The sequence below is a fragment of the Xiphias gladius genome, chromosome 3 (assembly GCF_016859285.1).
Source record: "Xiphias gladius isolate SHS-SW01 ecotype Sanya breed wild chromosome 3, ASM1685928v1, whole genome shotgun sequence".
NCBI classification, from domain to species: domain Eukaryota; kingdom Metazoa; phylum Chordata; class Actinopteri; order Istiophoriformes; family Xiphiidae; genus Xiphias; species Xiphias gladius.
The window spans coordinates 21,034,538-21,055,066 of record NC_053402.1 but is presented as its reverse complement, the minus strand read 5'-3'; the positions used below and the strand labels follow the sequence as shown (position 1 = coordinate 21,055,066).

Genomic DNA, 20,529 nt, shown 5'->3' with positions numbered 1-20,529 from the left:
CTGGTAAGACTGCGCTTGCTCTTTATGTCTTTAGGGTGTCAAATCTTGCAGAAAAAAATGAGATGAGGGATTGTCATTAAGGATGACAGCGTGACTCTGACACACAGACTGTTAGAGAGAGTGTGTGAAGGGGAGATGGAAAAAGTGATAGAGCGACATCATTACAGTAGGCATCACGGTGAAACTGGTAGAGGCCATCAACATGGGGGGAGCAGATGCGGCAGATAGATTGCAGACAACAGGGGAAAGAGGCGTGGAGGTTTAAAGGGGGCAGCATGGAAGGCAGAGCACCAGATAGAGGCTGTTACATTATACAGGTGGGGGGGGGGGGTCGTCTCCGCAACACCACCCTGCTGTGGCTCAGGGGACTATTCTTAGTGACTCAGGTGGTGGTGATAAACTTGTTATCCTCACCGTCCACTTCTTTCTCTCTGCCATTGCACCCATACACCTCACTTTGGGCAAAATGATGACAACTAATTATCACATCAGGATGCAGAAATGCGCTCCTCTCACTCTTCCTGGAAGATTGTGTGAGATTACTTATTTTTATTCAAAAAACACAAAGAACCTACCGTAAGTTAAGGTGCCTTTGAGCCTGACAAAGGTGGATAAATGTGATGCAGACAGTCTTAGATCATTACTGTGTGTGGATGCAAGTTTGTTTTCTTGAACAACTCGTATATGGTTGCATATGTGTGTGTGTGTGTGTGTGTGTGTGTGTGTGTGCTTTTGTTTGTATGTATGTGGGTGTAGTCCGCAAGCACCATCATTTATCAAAAACTGTAGCAGGCAGTTTGTGGATTAGCAAACTAGGTGGTTATAAGCTGAAAGAACCGAGAAGGTGGTTATGAGCTCAGGGAGCGAGAGGATTGGTAAAACAGGGTATGAAGGATAATTTCTTATGAGCAGTTTTACTTATAGGACAGCCTTGGTTTTTAAGATGTTTAGATGCTGTAAAAAAAAACAAAAAAACAGAATCCTTGGGCATAATGCTGAGCAGATACAGACCAAAAAGTTAACATCAGTTCCCAGCAAAATTCTAATACATTTCAGCATTGGTTGCTTAAGTTTGTTTACCCTATGAGCTACTTTGGCGTGTAGCAAACCATCATTTGATATTTTTATTATACTTTTAAGAAGAACCACTGATTTTTAAACGTGAACATCAGTTTGCTCATGATAGGGAGTACTACTCAGCCTGTGAAAAACAGTTTCCTCAGTGGTTCAGGGGGAGTTTTGTAAATAATGAGAAAATAACCTCTGTGACGTTACTGGGATTTTCTTAGCTTGGGTTTAGAGATTACGAATTTATAACAGAGAGCCGGGGTGTGGAGTTTGAAAGATATGTGCATTTAACAGGCAGGTTGTGTCTACTGAAATACATTAATGAGTTGCATTATGGGAAATGTAGGATCCAGTGTTTTTGGAGCTTGAGCCATGCTAGAGATTAAAAGTCACGATGTGATTAGGATTCATTGAGCCTTTTTTTTTTTTTTTTTTTTGTAAAAACTCAGTGTTTTCCTTTTTCCCCAACATAGCGATAAAATACTTTTATTAATTACTTTTAACATGCAATGGGATCAGATCAGCTCCAGAACTAAATAGGGGAAATCCTGACGTATTTCATCCAGTGTTGGAAATTAACATGGGCAAAGGGCAAAAATGCCCCAAGAAATCTCAGAATGCCCCTTTATTTCGGGGTGAGGCGCTTATTATTTATTTTCAGGTAAGGCAATTTACTGATGTTCCCTAAACACCTCACATGCAGGCTATCAGTAGATGCTAGCGAGGCGGCGGCACACAGAGAAGCCTCTAGTCCCAGCTCAGTTACTGCAGTGCACGCAACTCAGACAGAGTGTGGCCAAATATTACTTAGTTCGAAAATTGTGAAATAAAGCCTTCTAATGTAAGATTTACCCGAGAAGAAAACTAGTGATTTTTATCTACCTGAGTGGGTCCATACATAGAGCCTATGTATGGGAAACGCTCCTATGCTCCCTCAGTTAACTAATAGACTGAAATACTGAAATGCAGTACAATTACCATTATCTTCTGGGGTGTGGACCGGCGCTCTGTCTCAGACTGTATCAGTTACTTTATCGGAACAAACAGGAAGATTATACTTCCTGACATCTGGATACAAGATTTTGGTGAGGGCAACATTGTGCCCAGCGCCCCCAAGAAGGCATAGGCAGCCCTGAAGTAACCCACTGACTATGGTGACCTTATGATCCATCCTTTAGCACCATCATCAGGTCACATGCTGGATTTTCTAACGAGCTTATGTCTTGACCTCTTTCCCATTACATGCAAGAAAAAAATGCTATAGATGAATTCTTCCAAATTACATCTACTGCATCACCATCAAGCAAGATCAAAAACATTGTACTGAGAAGTACTGAGAAGTTGAGCAGCCTTTGTTCAACTGATAGGCACAGAGTGTGTGGTGAATAGGCACTGAAGATATCCAGGGAGTAAAGACAGTATTTGTGTGCTGTCCTGCAGGGTAACTGAAGGCTGAGGCCAGGGCTGTAAGTAATAGAGTAACAAAAAATGTGAACATGGCAGCCAGAGTTAAAAGACATTATGGCTTTGGCTGGTCTCAAGGACGAGTACACAGGAATGCTTTTAACTGCTGGTCCCTCTGGGAGAAAACCTGAAATTTTATTAAATCAAATTAATTGGCTGGCGGGATGAGCCTAGACTCAAATGTCTGCGGTGAAAGAGTTTTGTAATTTTTGTGTCTGTGGTGTATGTATGAATGTTTAACCTTATAAAGATCTTGTTTTTCCCTTCCATCTACAATCATCCGTTTAGCTGTAAAGACTGTAGTGTGCTTTTATTTGGTAATGTCACTGATGCACAGTGACAGTAATGCACCTGAAACCAAAACCCAGCCATGATAATCTAAGTTTTTATTTTTTATTTTTTTTTTTATACATGCTAATTTATATCTATCAGACCAAATACAGTGATTGCTGAACTGTTCTTCCCAGCAACCTGTAAAAGTTGGCGGGTATCAAATACGGATTTTTACCAAAACTACTTCAAACCTCAAAACAGAATGGAGAAACACACTGTGCTGTGACAACACAGGTACAATATAGCACACTAACGCTACGGATATTTGAAGTTTGTTTTAAGTTCCAAATAAGTCTTATTTGGGACAAAAAGGCAGGAATGCCGCAGTTTGTTACAAGTTCCTTTTATTAATTTTGTCATTTTATTGTTTTAGTTGAAGAAAAATTGGCATTCAAATTTTGGTCAAATTTTTGATCAAATTAAGCATTTATTCCTGTTACTTTTCTCTGACATATTTGATTAACATTTGGGTGAGTACTTGTACCAGCCTGTCGACTTACTAAATTCACTAAAGCTCTTGTATCATATCTAAAGTGGTGAATTTACTCAGATGTGAGTAAATTGTTCATGTAGCTGCTCCTATTTGCAGGCTATGCATGAAGGAGGTTACTTTACAACCAATCACATTTCAAAGAGGATACAAATAGTCCACTACTCAGGTGATGATTCTTGTCCTGTTCTCAAAAATACCTGTTTTAATTTTTAAATTACATTATCAATGTCTTCATGGTGGTTTCTTTTTAGCTAAATGCAGTGAAAGTAGAAGTGGCTGGCTGGTGTGTTGTTTTTTTTTGGTGATGTGTTCATTTCTTTTCACATGTTGGGGAAGCGGAAAGGTCTTAATTTATTGGTCTTAATTTATTTGTGACAGAGGGTTGAGCCAAACTGGGATGAGATTGGAGGAGAGTTATGGAGAATGTCATTTGCTTACCACCAGGAAATTAGAGTGGAGTTAACGTGTCTTCTGAAACAGCTGTGAATTTTATGGTTTCGATGATGAATGGAAAGTCTTGCGTAGGAAAGTTATTAGGCTTGTTCTGTTTTTAGCCCTGTTGCCTTCGCACTATTTGTCCTTTGCTGTTGTTACAAATGATGTGAGAAGGAAATACAGATTTATACCTTTCAGCCTGACTAAGTGTTTGTGTGTAAAATATCTATCAAGAATCCCCAGGAGTCGTAGTTATGTATAAAGATGTCACCTCTCCCGTTTTCATTGCTAGGGAACCACATGCACAGATGTGATATTCTCTCGCTGCGTAGAAAGTGATGTGATGCTAAGTCTTATGATATTTTGCAGTGCAGTCTAGAGAGCAGTTGTTTTTTTGTTTTTTGTTTTTTTTTTTTGGTCAGTTTTTGTTTTTCAAGTTTTGATCACTTTTGCATGACACTGATCAATCCAGAGGCTATAGTGATGAACCAGGGAGGTTAACACATACTGCTGAATCACTGGCAGGCTGCATACAACACATGCCATAGATGAACTGTTAATAATGGCCGTTTCCAAAATTCCCAACAGACAAAAGGAGAACTTGTATTCTTACATGTCAATTGTTTTTGTATCTGTGTGTTCAAGTAGATTTTCAACTGGGCAAAGTCTTGTCTTTATTATTTTTGAATGTCAGGTACTTCTGAGCCCTATCTTGTAGTGCAACTGTCGTTCACCCAGTGCAACATTTTTTAACTTGTTCAAGACTTGGTCAACTTTTAGACACTTGAGTAAAAAAAAAATGTAGGAGCTTGATAGAAGAAAATGACTAAGCTGTGCACAGATGAAGGAGGTGAAGAAGTTTGGGTAAACCTCAGACTTTCAAAATGTGAAAGAGACAAGCAATTATTTTCCCTTACCTGCCCTAAGGACATCCAGAGGACAGTGTGTCTACAAGATGTGCTCTGATATTGGCTTCTCGCTGACGCTCAGTGCTGTTTGTAAGGTCTGTGTCCGTACACAGTGTCGGTAACCCTACCAGACCAACTGGGTGTTATATATACAGTACTGTGAAAACATTTTAGACACTAAAAGAAAAATACAAATAATGCCATGAATAGTTTTTAGTTATCAGTTAACTTCATGCTACAGTAAATGCAGTAAACAGAATCAAAAACCTGAATCGAATCAATATTTACTGTGACCACCCTTTGCCTTTAAAACAGCACCATTCTCCTCCGTACACTTGTGCACAGTTTTTCTAGGTACCCTCAGGTAGGGTTTCTAGAAAAAGGAAAAACTACTCTAAGTGTTGGGAGGAAAATTAATTGATTAGATGAATTGACTACTTGGTAAAATGGTCGATAGATTAATTGATAGAAAAATAGTCATTAGTGGCAGCGCTACCTGTTTCTATACCGGATCATTTTGGGACCGACCAGACGCCTCCCTTGTGGTACTGCAAAATATATTAAAAGCTAAACATCTAAAGTGAGTAAAACTTTTGCGCAGAACTGTATTGCTTATGTTTACTAGATTTATTACTGTGTACTCCATATGGCAACTTAGTGTTGATCGTATTATGGAAGATTGCTTTGTTTCTTGGGGGAAAAATTTAACTAATTTTTCAGTTAGTCTATCCTTTTATGAATCCAGTTTTCTTCTTACTGTACCAGTTGAGTTTTACCTTTGGTCTAACTATTATTTATGGCATCTCATGTTTTTCTGATTTGTAATCATTATCATTGAGGTTTTTTTTTTTTTTTTTTGTCAAATAGTCTCATAATTGCACTGAGAAATAAACTTGAAAGGCCAGCTGCTACCTTCAACCTATACTGGTTGTGTATTTAGCTTGTGAGGGCAGAAGATAAATAAGAAACCATACTTCACTGTTACAAATTTAAAGGATGGCTTTCTAAATTACACAGTAAATAATGAATTAAATAATTGGTTTGGTAAAAAAACAAGCAAACAAACAATAGATTAATCAGTTTATAATGAAACTAATCATCATTTGCAGCCACAGTCGCTCTTAATATTTTTATTCACAGGTTACTTACAGGTTGTCAACAACAAATATTCCCTAACGTCTCACAGTGTGGCTGTGTTCTCTGCTGCTACCACTAAACACATTATGATTTAAGAAAAAAAATCTAAAAATCAGTTTACTTCTTGTCTTTGATTCTAATTTATAAGCGGAGAGGTCATGAATCTGCTTAGCAATCTCAGTTTATGTGAGAATAGAATCCAAATCTTTTTTTTTCTTAAGTTCTTTTCGCTTACCTCCAGTACTGATTGTGGTGCTTCAGTTGTTATCTGGGGTGTCACTACATCCTAAATGATAGCAGTCCTGTCCTTTTTTAAAAGGGAAAAAACAAATACGTGCAATGATTTTCTGTGTGTTTGACTAAAAACAACAGTGGCTCATCACACAGTTACCCTCTTGATATGTGTGTTTTTATGCTTGTGTGTGTATGTTTTCACACAGATCAGTGCACATGAAGGATCACTGGTTAGTCTCCAGTGACACTAGAGAGAATAGTTGATGAATTATTCTTGTCTTCCCATGACAGAGCTTGTCCTTCACAGAGATATCATGTTAGCGTGAGAGTGTATTTCACATTTTATGGAGACGTGTAGACAAAACAAGATACTAAACCCAGATTGACATTGGACATCGAAAAGAAGAACCACAAGCTGCAGTATACAATCTGTAAGTCAATTAGAAACTTCTGACAGGCTCAGATCCCTCAAGACCTGAAATACTGTACTTGATTATCAGTGAAAATCCATTGATGTCTTTGGATGTAAAGAAAGCATCAGGGTACGTGAGATGTAACTTGAAGATTTTATATAGATTTTATGCCCATCTCACAAGTATGTATATATTTTAACAAAAGTGTCACAAACACATCCCTGTGCTGCTGTTTCTACGTGGATGCTTTACTGCATTGATCATTAGCTAAGCTCCAGTTTTCTTAGCTATGTCTTTTTTGCGCTCTTTTGTTACATGGGACATAATGCAGTTTACACTTAAACAGTGGAAGATTTACCATTGTAATTCTTAGTAATTTTTTGCACAATGGGTCCTTGATTTCAGAAAAGCAGCTTTACATTTCAAGCCAGTGACCCTGTATTTTATTTTTAAATGACAAATGCCATAAATTGGTTCAAAACACTGTTTCCTGCCAACTTTTCCAGTATTCCCAGCTTACGCATTTTAAAACTTTTCCTATAAAAAAAGGGGGCTTAAAAATGCACTTGTTGGCTACGTACATGATATCATGCTAAAACACGGAGGCTAAAGCTAACAACTACCAGGTGAAAGGCAGCATCCTCACCAGATAATTATCCATGTAAAAGACATGGACATAAAGAAACAGTATTATACACGTATTGCAATATACAGCTAGTTATTCCCATAAGTATGATAAGGAAAAATGTAAGATCAGAAAATTATTTAATGCTAACGTAACCCTCTTTGGCCTGCTGAGCATACATATTTTTTTAAACAGTGTGTTTTCACCTTTAATGTTTCAAGAGAGAAGGGTTTAAAGTTGAGGACTAACTGATGAGTATGACAAACCATTGACAATATGTCCAGTAATGTTGATGGGGCTGCCTGAGTGTAGACTTCCCCAGAGAGCACTGCAATAACCTAAACTCTGACTGCATCCAGGACCAGCTTCCACACAATGGACAGAACTGACGAAGCCTTTCGGATGAGAGGTGAGACGTTTTCAAGAACCTCAAACAAGTCCAGATCCCTTCGAATAGCACTTAGAAATACCGTGACCTGGAATATGGTAGACATGAACGGGGCTTTTTAAAAACCTTAACTTTTAACCCCACAAACTAATATTGTCAGTTAAAGACATGCTTCATGTCCTTGTAATTAATGCTTTTTTACAACCATGGGTAGTACTAGTTAGCCAGACATGTTAATGATTGCAGCCTAGATTAGAGAAGTTAAACACACTGTTTAATCCATTCCTTACATATTTGCTCTTGTTTTTAGGCTTGTGAAAAGCTTTAAAAAAAGGCACCGGCCACCAAAGTCCTTAAATGTTGAATGTTTTTTATCACAGCCCCATGCACATCACTTCAACATGGGGAGAAATCCAAAGCTTGACAGGCCTGCCGTGCCTAGATAGTGTTGCTAAGTTATTTATTGGACAATTGCTTTTCAGGGAAAGGGTTTAGTGAAGGGTCAGTTGTGCTAATGTTAGTTGTAACCTTGTCTCTTTCAAGTCAACATCTTTGTATTACAAGTTAATACAAAGATGTCCACGTTTCAACAGAGTGAAGGATCCTGAGGTGTTTATCTAGGTCACTGATGTAATGTCGAAAATAACTTTCCTTCCCCAAAGCAATCTTCCAGCGAAAACTACATGACAAGTGATGATGGCCTATTACCAAAAGCAGTCTGTCCCTCTAGTCTTCCCTTTGAAAGATTAATAACTCTGTCCTGATCTTTGAGTGCAAGGACCACATGCCTGTCCTGGAAATCTGCATCAAAAGTGCCAAAAAAAAAAAAAATCACGATCATGATCACTTCCTCTTCTTCCTTGTGATGCTGTGTCATATCCCCACTGATCATAACACACATTCAAGAGATCTAAGTAGCCTTGGCCCAGCTGTCTTCAACAATTTACCGGCAGCCTGAGGTCAGTTTGACTGAGGCATTTTATGATGAATAGTTAGACCACATGTACATTAAATTTGTAGAGACAGTTGAAGGACTTCTTGCTTATTCACCTCTTTGTCACCTCTTTTGAGTGAAACAGTCAGAGCACATGTATACATCTAGAGTTATCTGCTTTCCAGTTTATTGTCAGCAGTATAGTGGGAAAATTTAACTTGTAGACCCAGCAGGTTGCAATTTATGCAAGCACTGGTGGAGATTACTGCTGTTTCGTTTATTAAAAAGAATAAATATCCAACTTTCCAGTGTTGTAGTGAACTTGAAATAAGGGTAATGTGTTGCAAACATTGGATTTTAGTTTGTAGAAGAACTGTTTGCTGAACATGGGTAACTGTGACAACTGCTGCTCACCAATAATTCTCTTTTAGCATTATGTTCACCTTAAAGGAAAAGGCTGGCAATATTCTATATTTTTTCTCTTGAAAACTAACCCAATGAAAAGACCAAAACCGCCAATTAACAGACCCCAATAACTGACTATGGTCTCTGCGGCCAAAGCCTGATTTTCTTAATCCCTGTCCCATAGAGCTCCACTGTTGTCCAAAAACAATTTAAAATGCAGCCGTGATCTGCATCGTTGCACTGGCTGACATGTTCCTTCATTACCGTGCACATGGACACTGTAGTTCGTTTTCACCCAATACCACACACATTATCCCGCTACTTAAATACTCATTAGAGCACCAAATACATGCATGTGTCCATGACTGAAAATAGTCTTCAAGAAATGAATTATCATTGTAAAGTATTGCATTAGTCCTGGTTGAGCAGCGTTTGCTAAAAAACAACAGTGTCAAACTGAATTAGGAAAGTGAAGAACACATGTAATTTCTCGGAGCATTGTATCATTGATGCACATCCAAGTAGTGAAGGTGCAGTAGCCCGAAAGTTCCAGTCCAGGAAGTACATTTGATAAAATTGTTGCTTTTCTGGGGACTTAAGATGAACCAGTCTCCAGAAAATATAATAGTGGATTGACTTTATTACTAAACACTGACAGGATGTGGGCCTATGTAGAAAACTGTGAGTGTTTGTGTCTTGACATGCATCATATCCCAACACTGTGTGTTGTCTATAAGCCTTTTTTTAAAAATTAAACTATATATATTGTGGTGTCATAGTGCTTCATTACCCTCTCCCCCTAAACTATGTTTTTGTCACCTGTGTTTAAAGATTTACGCTTTCAGTACCAACAAATGGGCTTGGGGCTGAGTGCCACAGACAGGGAAACGAATTCAGAAGTTGGTATTTGTCATGGGTTTTTGTTGACACTAAGAAAAGTATAGAATGATGCCAGCATTATCCTTTTCACACTGTGTTTGTATGCTGCCTTTCATTAGGACCCGGCCTCTCTGATGTTTCCAGTGGTGATGTGGCCCAGTAGACCGGTGCAGTGGTGTTTAAACAGACACAGGCTCTCGCCATTTAACCCATCCAGCACACAGCAGACAGCTCAGCTCACTGTAGCTGCCTCATCTAAACACCGCCTCATCCGTGAAAATCAGCGGAAACGTTAGCTGACCTGTTGAGACAAACGGAGATGTGAGTGTGGATCGATCCTGCCGCATGAGTCACCCGAGTGGATACCTCATCAGCTTTGAGCAGTGGCACTGACTCACAAACGGAAAGGGCAGATCAGAGGCAGGATTACGATTGGACCATTTACCAATTAGCACCTGCGGCACAGCACCCACCCAGGGCCTGAGACGGGAGGGCTGGGGCAGACCGATGAATAATACAGACAGAGCGGCAGCAACAAGATGATTATGAGCAGACTGAAGAGATAGACCACCGGCCCCAGCTGGATGTTATACAGAGCAATAAGCCATATGCACGTCCCATTTGCTATTACTTCTTTTTATTTCTGATTTTCTCTTCACCTCGCTCTCTCCAACTGTGCCTCCTTATTTATTCTGATAGTTTTCTGGTCAGAGAATTGAAAATCGGCTCATCTGTGTCTGAATTAATCACACTACTAAATTGTGACTCGGAGGAGTGTGCAAGCATCCACCCATAGCTTTTAATCAGGGATGCCCATTCTAGTTATTATACGTCTGTACCACGCATAAGGCAGGCTATTTTGGTGCAAGATGCAACACAATGGCAGAATCTCATTTTAGTGTGACAGCGAGGCTGAGAGGGGAAAGAAACTCCCCAAAGCATTAATTATTGAAACTGATCAAATTAAAATTGCATTTCCGTAACAGAATGTCTGGAAATTAGGTCTATTTTGTGGAAAGTGATGTGTTGGAACAATGTTTTGGCAAGCTGCGTGTCGTGACCGTGTTTATACACTCTGACCGAATGTTTCTACCTATGGATTTGGTTTGATGCAGTCAGGTAAAAGCAAATTAATTTTAAACTTTTGTAGATGAGGCATTGATTTTGGTTCAGAAGCATTGGTAGCATGCCTTCTATTTGGATATTTACATCAAATTAGGAGAAGTAGGGTATGTTGACTCTTTCCTGTTTTAAGGAAGAGCACTGTGTTTGTGTGTTTGGGAGAGGCACCAGCCAAACCACAGCACCAGTTCTATAGAAAATTGCGCAATGGGAAACAGACAAAAAAAAAAAAATGTACAGACAAAAAAATCTCTTATTCACTGGCAAATAAGAGCAGGCGGAGGAGAGTTGATGGCCTGAAAAGTTTTTCTTTTTCACACCTCACCAAAAAGAAAAAAAAAAACAACGGAGACTTATGAGATGATATATTGTCTGAAAGCTTATGTACATGTCTTATGCAAATGTCTTAAAGTCTGAAAACAAAAATTTCCATATTTTCTCACATGCTTTGCTGCAGAGTGATTATCACAAATGAAAGCAGCTGGGTAAAATGTAATGATTGAAAATGTTTTTCAAGCCTCGGTGAAAAACTTTAAAAGGCTGTTGAAGTCCTTTTAGTTTTTTTATCACTGTACCTTTTCTGTATCACTAGGAACTGCAGTCAATATATTCATTTTTATGACCTCCTATATTCCTATACTCCTGTATTCCCCATCTCATCTCGGTTCTCTAGTTTACAGTGGCTTGAAAAAGTTCGGGCACCCCTGGTCAGAATCTCTGTAGCAGTGAATAGTTAAGCGAGCAAAGGTGACCTGATTTCCAAAAGGCATGAAATCAAAGATGACACATTTCTTTAATATTTTAAGCAAGATTAATTTTTTTTTTATTTCCATCTTTAGCAGTTTCAAACTTACTAAAAAAGGAAAAGGGCCTGAAACAAAAGTTTGCGCACCCTGCTTCGTCAGGGCTTAGTAACACCCCCTTTGGCAAGTATCACAGCTTGTAAACGCTTTTCTGAGCAGCTAAGAGTCTTACAGTTCTTGTTTGGGGGTTTTTGCCCATTCTTCCCGCAAAAGGCGTGTAGTTCTGTGAGATTCTTGGGCCCCGCCTTGCATGCATTGCTCTTTTGAGGTCTATCCACAGATTTTCCATGATATGTAGGTTGGGGGACTGTGTGGGCCATGACCAAACCTTCAGCTGCGCCTCTTGAGTTAGTCCGTTGTGGATTTTGAAGTGTGTTTAGGATCATTATCCTGTTGTAGAAGCCATCCTCTTTTCATTTTCAGTTTTTTATGTACAGTCACTTACTTCTAACCATAAAACTAAATAATGGCTAAACAACAGCCGTAACACATTGGTGTAGGAAGTTAGAAAAGATAGTGGGGAGCTGGAGTAACAGTCTTACACAGCTGTGATTTTTGGACAAGCAACGGATGGGGAGTTTGATCATAATCACCAACCAATAAAGTCAGAAATGTTGACAAATTTCTGACTTTATTGGTTGGTCATAGTTACACCCACCCAGGATGAGTCATCACTAAGATGGACTTTTTCAAGAACGCAGTGTTTTTCCTGAGAGTGCAAGTTCTGATGTCATGGAATATATAAGGTAGACAGTTAAAATTAGGGCTGCGATTAACTAATTATTTTCATTGTTGATTAATCTCCCATTTATATTTTCAAGTCATCAATTGTTTGCTGAATTGAATGTCCAAAAAAGTTCAAAATGCCCATCACAACTTCTGAGAGCCCAGAGTGATGGCTTCAGGTTGTTTGTTTTGTTCAACCAACAGTTGAAAACCAAAATATATTCCATATACAGTTATTTTAAAAAAGACAAAAGCATCAAATCCTCACATTTAAGATGCTGGAACAAGTGAATGCTCGAATAGTTCTAGCTCGAGATATGAATGTACCATATCTTTTGGAAGGCATCAAATTTATTTATTTTAGAGGCTTGATATTGCACACACATTGCCAATGTAATTTCTGGAATCTGAACTGGATTACAGTTCAAGATTTTTGCAGTCCTCATTTCTATGGTAATTATTGAGCTCTGCGGTCCTGTCTCATAGTGCATTTTATTCCCTTGCTGCCCCGCAACCCTGTAGACTTGACTCGATTAATGGTGAAATCAGAAGTTGAGGGCCCAGTCTGCAAATTTAGTGTGTGAACATTTGGACTTGGCCACAGTTGACTTAGTTTCCACCATTTTATTTGAGTGTTTGAAATACGAAGGTACAATTTATGCATGTATAATAGCACCCTCAAAAATTTTCACAATGAAATGAAAAAAATGTAATGTCCATGTGTGCTATTTGGTGCTGAAAACCCTACAGTGCAATGCTTATAGATATGTCATTTACCATTATGCAAAAATGCACTGGTCGGTGATGAAGCAAAATGATTCATCAAGTGTTCACTCACTATGGAGTGACCCAATGTGTTTGTTATGGAGCAAACGAGGGAATTCCTGCCATTGTGAAACAGATACAGAATCAGTAATTCTACTGTGTTTCTAATATCGCGGACATGGTACTGAACTCTCAAACTTAATATGACACCCAACGGCTGTCTCCAATTCAATGTTAAATGCAGTAAGCACCCCTGGACCTTTCACTGTGATGGTTTCTGTTCTGTTCTGTTTGTATAAATGAGTAAAATGGAGAATTTTCAAATCTGAAATGCTGATTTACTCGGGTCATACCACGCGGAAAAAGAGCCTCTAAATCCACTGGATATTTATGCCATTTTCATTATGCAGTTGGGTGTGTGTATATACGTGTGGCGGGTGCACGTTTTCCAGCTTATGTATGCATGAAGCTGTGTGTGTGATTATCCCTGCATTGTGCCCCTTTGTGTTCTCCTGCGTTTTCGCTGTGTGAAGCAGCCTTGCTGATGTCTGATCCAATCACACTCAGCTCTGGTGGGCTGGAGGCCTGAAACAGCAAGAGAAAACAAGAGGAAACAGACAGAGGGACGGAGAGTGTGAGGGCTGTGTATCTATAATCTTGTGTTTGGTTAGGGGTTTTGTACATCACTGTGGTCATGGCCACTACATTAACCATTTAATCTGTTACATATAACTGCGGACATGCTCGAAACTGTAATAATAGAAAACTTGTTTATTCCACCCCTGTAGTATAACCTCTTCAATTCTTCTGGATTGCTTTGAGTTGAATGTTTTTTGAGTAAGTTGTCAAATAAACGTAATCCAGTGTGCAGATTGTACTGTAGATAGTGTTGTCATCAACAGCTGTAATCAGGTTAACATTCGTGTCATTTTGTGTAAAATAAATTGTGTTTTAACCTATAATCTGCCAACCCAAGTCCTTTCACCCCTTTATCATCTCCCTTCACTTTTTGCACACTTTATTGTGCTGTAGATTTAATTTTAAAGGGATAAAATTACCTTTTTCACCCATCAATCTACATTCAATAACCAATAATGACAAAGCCAAAACATGTTTTTAGAAATGTTTGCAAGTAATCAGACCCTTTGCCCTGGCACTCCAAATTGTGGTCAGGTGTGCCCTGTTTGCTTTAATTATCCTTGATATGTGTCTAGAAGCTGACTGTAGTCCACCTGTGGCAAACTGAATGATATAATTACAGTAGTGATTGTACCTACTGAGAGCCAGATTTATTAACCTGAAAGCGTGGAGGAAATTTGCACTACACACATTCAACTGTGTCCACATCCGTGTGAAATTTGCTTCTGATATACTGAGTCAGCAGCTCATCATGCAATCAGGGACAAGGTCGACCTTCTAGGTCCTTTATGCAGTTAAGTCGTAGGACTTGTTTGAGCTCAGCGAGAGCAGAAACCACCATGTAGAGAGAGCCATTAATGCAGTAACAAGTTAATTTACCATAAACCTACAATTAAACCCTGACTTGGAAAATAATTTGGTCATCTTGGAAAGTAATTTGGTTTCTCATACATTGATTTACTTGTGGCAGCTCACCACAATGACCGCCACATGTTGATTTTCAAATTTTCAATTTTTTTTTTCATACTATTTCAAATGGGTAAAATCTTATTTTATTGTAGAGCTGCGTTCAGAACATTGATTCGATCAGCTCCTCCATGCCCCTCTCTCGCTCTTGCTCTCTCTTTCTCTCTCTCTCTCTATATATATCTCTATCTCTATCTCTATCACTCTCACTCTCACTCTCACTCTCACGACAACGGACACGTCTGTCAACAACCCTTCCTCTCTAGCACACTCTGAACCAGCACGTCGTCATGAGAAGGATTGTTGTTGGCTTTTCCCCACAGAGAAGATGGCAAGCTTAGCTGCTAGTCAATATCAACTGCTCGTGCAAGTGGATAATGTAAATGTTGATTCTTCAACGCTGATGGTGAATGTTTGCTCCCTCAATCCATGAATATTGATATATATTTTCAAAGGTTCAAGAGGGCTCAGGTGCGAAGATGGTCTGGACTAGAGGTACAAGCAAAACCTAGCAGACTAAAAAAAAAAAAAAAAAAAGAAAAACGTGAAAGCTGAACCGTCCGACCAGTGTGATTTGCTATCCAATTAATTTGTTTTGAGTATTTCCAGGCTTCAACCAGTGCTGCTGTGGCAGCTGAAGCAGCAAGGGGTCAGAAAGGGATGGCTGTACCTAATGAAGTGAGTGATGTAGGAGAGGAGGAGGAGGAGGAGGAGGAGGAGGAGGAGGAGGACAGCAGCCAACATGCTGCCGTGGGATACTAAGAGAGATTGCACATAGTACTTACCAATTAAAATATTTGCAGTGGAGCACCTTATGTATGTCTTATACATGTTATTATTTAATAATAATACTTGTCAGCTATCCCCACAAATAGAATCTAATTCTTTGGATCATTTGTGACCCATATAATATATATTTATAGAATGGTTTGCAAAAATATATTGAACAAACTGTTTAAGAAAAGGACTTTTCTGGAGTGACATTTAAGACACAGAATAGAAAAGACTGCACATAAGAAAAAAAAACTACCACAAAATGTCAAAAGAAAGTAAGCCCCATAGCACATTAGCAGTTAATGACGACACAGGTCCCTGTCGGCTCTTTGTCTGATGTTATAACATGATCAGATTTGAGTTAATTTATTTCTGGCTACCGCTCTTTTTCTCTAATAAGGTGCTATTTCACTGCACTAATTCAGTGTAGATTTCTGTGGAGTACAGGTTAAATGAAACTTGTCAAAAGATGGATATAGTGTATTTTCCTCCAAGAGGAAAATTCTCTACAGTTTGAGCTACTCCATTATGTTGAACTGTACACCACATAAAAACACAGTAAAAAAACAAACAAACAAACAAAAAAACACCATAAAAACACTAACAAACAATACAACATACAATATTTTGCCAATTCAGTTCGGAGATTATTCATAAATCATTTATGGACGACATACTAAATCACAGAAATAAATCAAACAACAAAAACTGTGACATCCTATTTCTCAAAGAAGAATTTGCAATTAAAACAATAAACCTTCCTTGAAGTGAAGGACCTGAGGCTGTTTACATGATGTTGGAATCTTTGGCTGGTAACATGTGTTGATGCTCAGCCTAAGTGATGCAACTGAGCAATGAGCTGGTACACTTAGTTTTTATCTGCTGCTGTTTCCTCATCTACCTGTCCCTGTTGATGGTTTTAAAGTAAAACCCAGAGTTTGGAGCCTCTGTCCTTTTTTTTTGGTGTAATTCTACTCTTATAAATTATACTGGAGGGACAGATACCACTGGAAGTTTATGTTAGACACGTTTACATCTAGTATTAACATGTGATCTATATCTGATATGTAGGCCTTGGGTTTGAGTCCATTTTATCGTATCCAAATCCATTATCAATCCACTTATCCAATCTGAATGCCTTCGATTACAAGTTTAGCTTTCATCAGTTGCAATTCAAATAACTGCAAATCAAAAAAATCATTTTAGATCTGCAATCCCCCGTTGTTGGGAGAAGCCAGAAATACTACAGTTCTTAGTGGTAGCTACTAAATTAATCTACATTAACATTAATTAAGCTTGCTTAATTAATTTTCACAACCTGTAGCTACAACCTGAAAATGAGATGAACAGCAGAAGATTTAAAAAGTTAATTATTGATTGATATTGATGTTTCTGAGACACTGAAATAACAGTTGGAACAAACTGACTTTTACACGTTTACACGTCTTTACAAACTACTTGATCCAAATAATGGAGCTCCTGATTGACAACAAGGTTAATAGACTATAAAATATTTGTATGCATAAGAAGTTTAAGTGGGAAACTGTCCTGTATTTAACCATTTCTCTAGAGAAGAGTCTCCACTCTGTTGAACTATAAAAACACAGTTAGGTCATAGGCTGATGTTACAGAGTGATGTGTCTTTCAACTATAAAAATCTTTGGGAGAGTACAGTCAGTGGCTTAACCAACACATTAACCCACAGACAAATGTTTCATTGTATCTGTTACTGAACTGACTTAGCTAACTTAACTAGTTACCGCCAGCGACACTGGTCATTTTAACACGTGATAGCATCGTTCAGCGCCGGCTATAAATGAAAGGCCTTCTAATGTTACCTGCATTTTCTCTTCATTGGTCTTTGCCTATAAAAAATATCGAGGGAAGATAAGAGGCTTAGGTGTCCCAGTAAGTCGTGACAGTATGACAGTGAATCAATAGCTAAATGGAATAAAGCCATCACTTACTTTATTATTTAAATCTGTGATTTTGTTAACTGCACGGCAAAATTTCATCTTTTAGTTAAGGCCTGTCGAGATAATGAGGAATGCTCATTAATAGCAAGCGTAAATGGGGTTTGTGTTACTCATCACTGAGGTTGTTCGAATGTGGTGATGGTTTGGAGTTTGCATAGGAAGCAAGACAAAGCTTTTCTTAAAAAGACTTCCCTTAATGTAGCTACAACTTGTAAGCCTGTCATGCGTCACTGTCCCAGTGTCAGAGCTGGTAACGTTAGATGAGAGCCGCGGCGCTTTTACAACAATAACCTCCTACCTTATCAGTTTAATTACTCTCCCAATTTCTCATCATAGCTTCCAGGAGACTTACCTCTTATTGTCCTTGATTTCATCATTTCAGGCCATCTGTGTCTTTTCTTGCTTTATCAGATATAATGTGTGAATACATCTCCGAAATGCCGGAATTTAGTCCGACTGCCTGTGCTGCTCTCAGTACTACGTGAATATGACTGGTTTGCCCTCACATTAACTATGCATTCTGTTTAAATGAGATGAATGCAGAACGGTATTATACTTGTTTGAGTATATGCACAGTTTTTCTCTGGATAAAAGCTGGATAAAAGCTTTTAATCAAACATAAGTCATGCGGTGTTAGATTGCAGAAATGTGGAGAGAGTGGGCAGAAAGTAATGAAGATGTGTTCTCAGGCTTCAGGGTGAATACATACTTTAGTCTTGGTTGCCAGTTTTTCACATTTTTTTGTTAAACACAGTGCCTCTTGGTATTAATGCTGATTATGATTAATTGCGACTGAGCTGTTGATGAGGTTTGGGAGATCCTGCTCTCCGCAGCTTTCAGGAAACCAGTCATCAATCAGACACTCTTGGGTGATTTGTCTCGAGGTTGAGAGGCAGATGCTGCAGCTAGGTTTGTCTGCCAGTATGGAGAACATCTGAATGAAAAACGGGTTCAGGACAAGACGGGGTGTCGGTGGGGGCGATGCCATGACAGGTGACAAATGGTATTGACAGACCGAGGGATATAGGGGCCGACTGGATGGCTTCCCCATCTAATTCTCATCTTCTCTTTGCTTTAGTCTGAGAATCGATCCAGACCTGCAGTGTACAGAAGAGCTGGGCATCCTTCAACCCCTGTCCTGGGTATTACCCTGTCACCCACTGATGTGATTCCCCACCCTGCACCTTCCCTACAATGCTTAGTCATCCAGTTTGTTTTTTTTGGGGCAGCTGAAAAAAAACTGGTGACGTCAAATAGCCTCATTCAAGTGCCGGTAACTTCAGGTCTCCCTCCTCTTTGAATTGAGTCAGCAGGACTGACACTGTAAGCTGAACCAGCTACAAGAAATAACCTCAAAATTCAAAGTTTTATGGACACAAATACACATAAAGCGAACGGACACCTGAAAGTCAACAAACTGCTTGTTCTTGAAGGGAAAAAAGCAATCGAGATAGATGCTCATATCCAGCTGTTTCTCTGAACATTAAAAAATGGGTCAATCTTGCTTGAAAAGTTAAAGTTTAAAATCCTTTGTGTTTTCACTCCAAATCTCAAATCTGGGGTATTGTTCAAAAATTTGATTGTAACAAAAGAAACCAAAGCTCAAATCCTAAAAGCTTTCTAATCGCAAGCAGGTGTACAACCACTTTGCCTAAAAATCAGTGAAAAATTGCCAAACTGATTATTCAAATCAATAAAAGAATAAAGAAAAAAAACTAGATTATGAATCTAAGCAGGCATTCGATGCCAGACCTAAGGTATTTTTTGATACTACCATAGAAACATTTTGGCTGCTGCCAAAAAAAATATTATGGTTCTATACTCAGTCCTGTCAACTAATTATGAGTCTGTGTGACTTTATCAAGAACCACGGCTTTACTTATATTGAAATTATGCAGCTAATTTTAAGGAATAAAGATGCAAAGGGGCAATTAAGATCAGAGACAACAAGGATTTGGTCGCTCTGTATTTACCTTAAATAATAACTCCAGTTTATTACAGCTTTGCTCTTATGGTTTTGACCATTGATTCTGTTGAAACTGTTGACATGTTTACAACCAGTACTGTCTTGCCCTGTTGGACTTCATTGCAGTGATGTTGCTGCATTTTCAGATATCACACATTAGCTCAGGAGTACAGTATTATCATGTTATCAGGATAGAAATGTTGGCCAGGAGTATTCAAAGTTAAGATCCGACCTACTGTCAACTGGAATTGTGTCTCTGGTAACGTGTGAGATCAAACAGTGGTCTTCCGGTTGGGCAATGACCCGAATCCAATTTACAGATTCACCGGATCTACCATCACCATGAAATGATAATGTGGCAGTATCATGTTCTGATGTTCACAATCTTTAAACTCTAGTGTTGTTTCCATTGAGCCTTTTGAAGACAACGTCTTTCTTTCTCTCTTGCAATGAATTACTCTTTTGAAATTCATTTTGCTTTTGAATAATCACTCAAAGGAGACAAAGAACCATTGGTTTAAACAAAAGAAAGAAAAAAGATTTAGGAGACTTTGTGTATGAGCTTTGATCCAATGTTGAAGGGGTTTTCCAGTAATTTCAACCTTGTGTCGTTTCAAATGACGTTCTCTCATGAGGGTTTTGGATAAACAAGTAAAAGTTTGTGTTCAGTTTTTTGAAAATAAAGTAGCTTCACAAAAGGGTATGAAGCAGCCCCTGAAAAGAGACTGCATCTTTCAGCCCTCAGTGATTGATCAAACCACCTTTTCATTTTTCTTCCTTTCACTTCCTGACACATCCACTTTGTGTATGTCAGTCTCAAACTCCCTAAACTGTATCTATTATTTACTGACTCTGAGAGTCCATGTCTAAACACAGAACTAGAATATGGATTGAGGTTCTGCTTTTAGTAAGTTGCTGCTACAGAACGGTTGTTTTTAAGTTGGTAATTTGAGTTTGCTTTGGTGCCTTTTTCTGCCCCACTGCCCATCTATTGCAGTTAGTTTGTTTTCTTCTTCCATCTCTTTGGTGATATATATCTCCCCGTACTATCATACCCCCACATTTAAAATGTATTA

The 20,529-nt window shown here is 38.7% G+C and overlaps 1 protein-coding gene across 2 annotated transcripts in view; it reads left to right on the top strand.

Moving 5' to 3' along the window:
* Positions 1 to 20,529, top strand: part of asic2 (acid-sensing (proton-gated) ion channel 2) — a 331,531-nt gene that overhangs the window by 27,385 nt on the left and 283,617 nt on the right. The window lies entirely within an intron of this gene.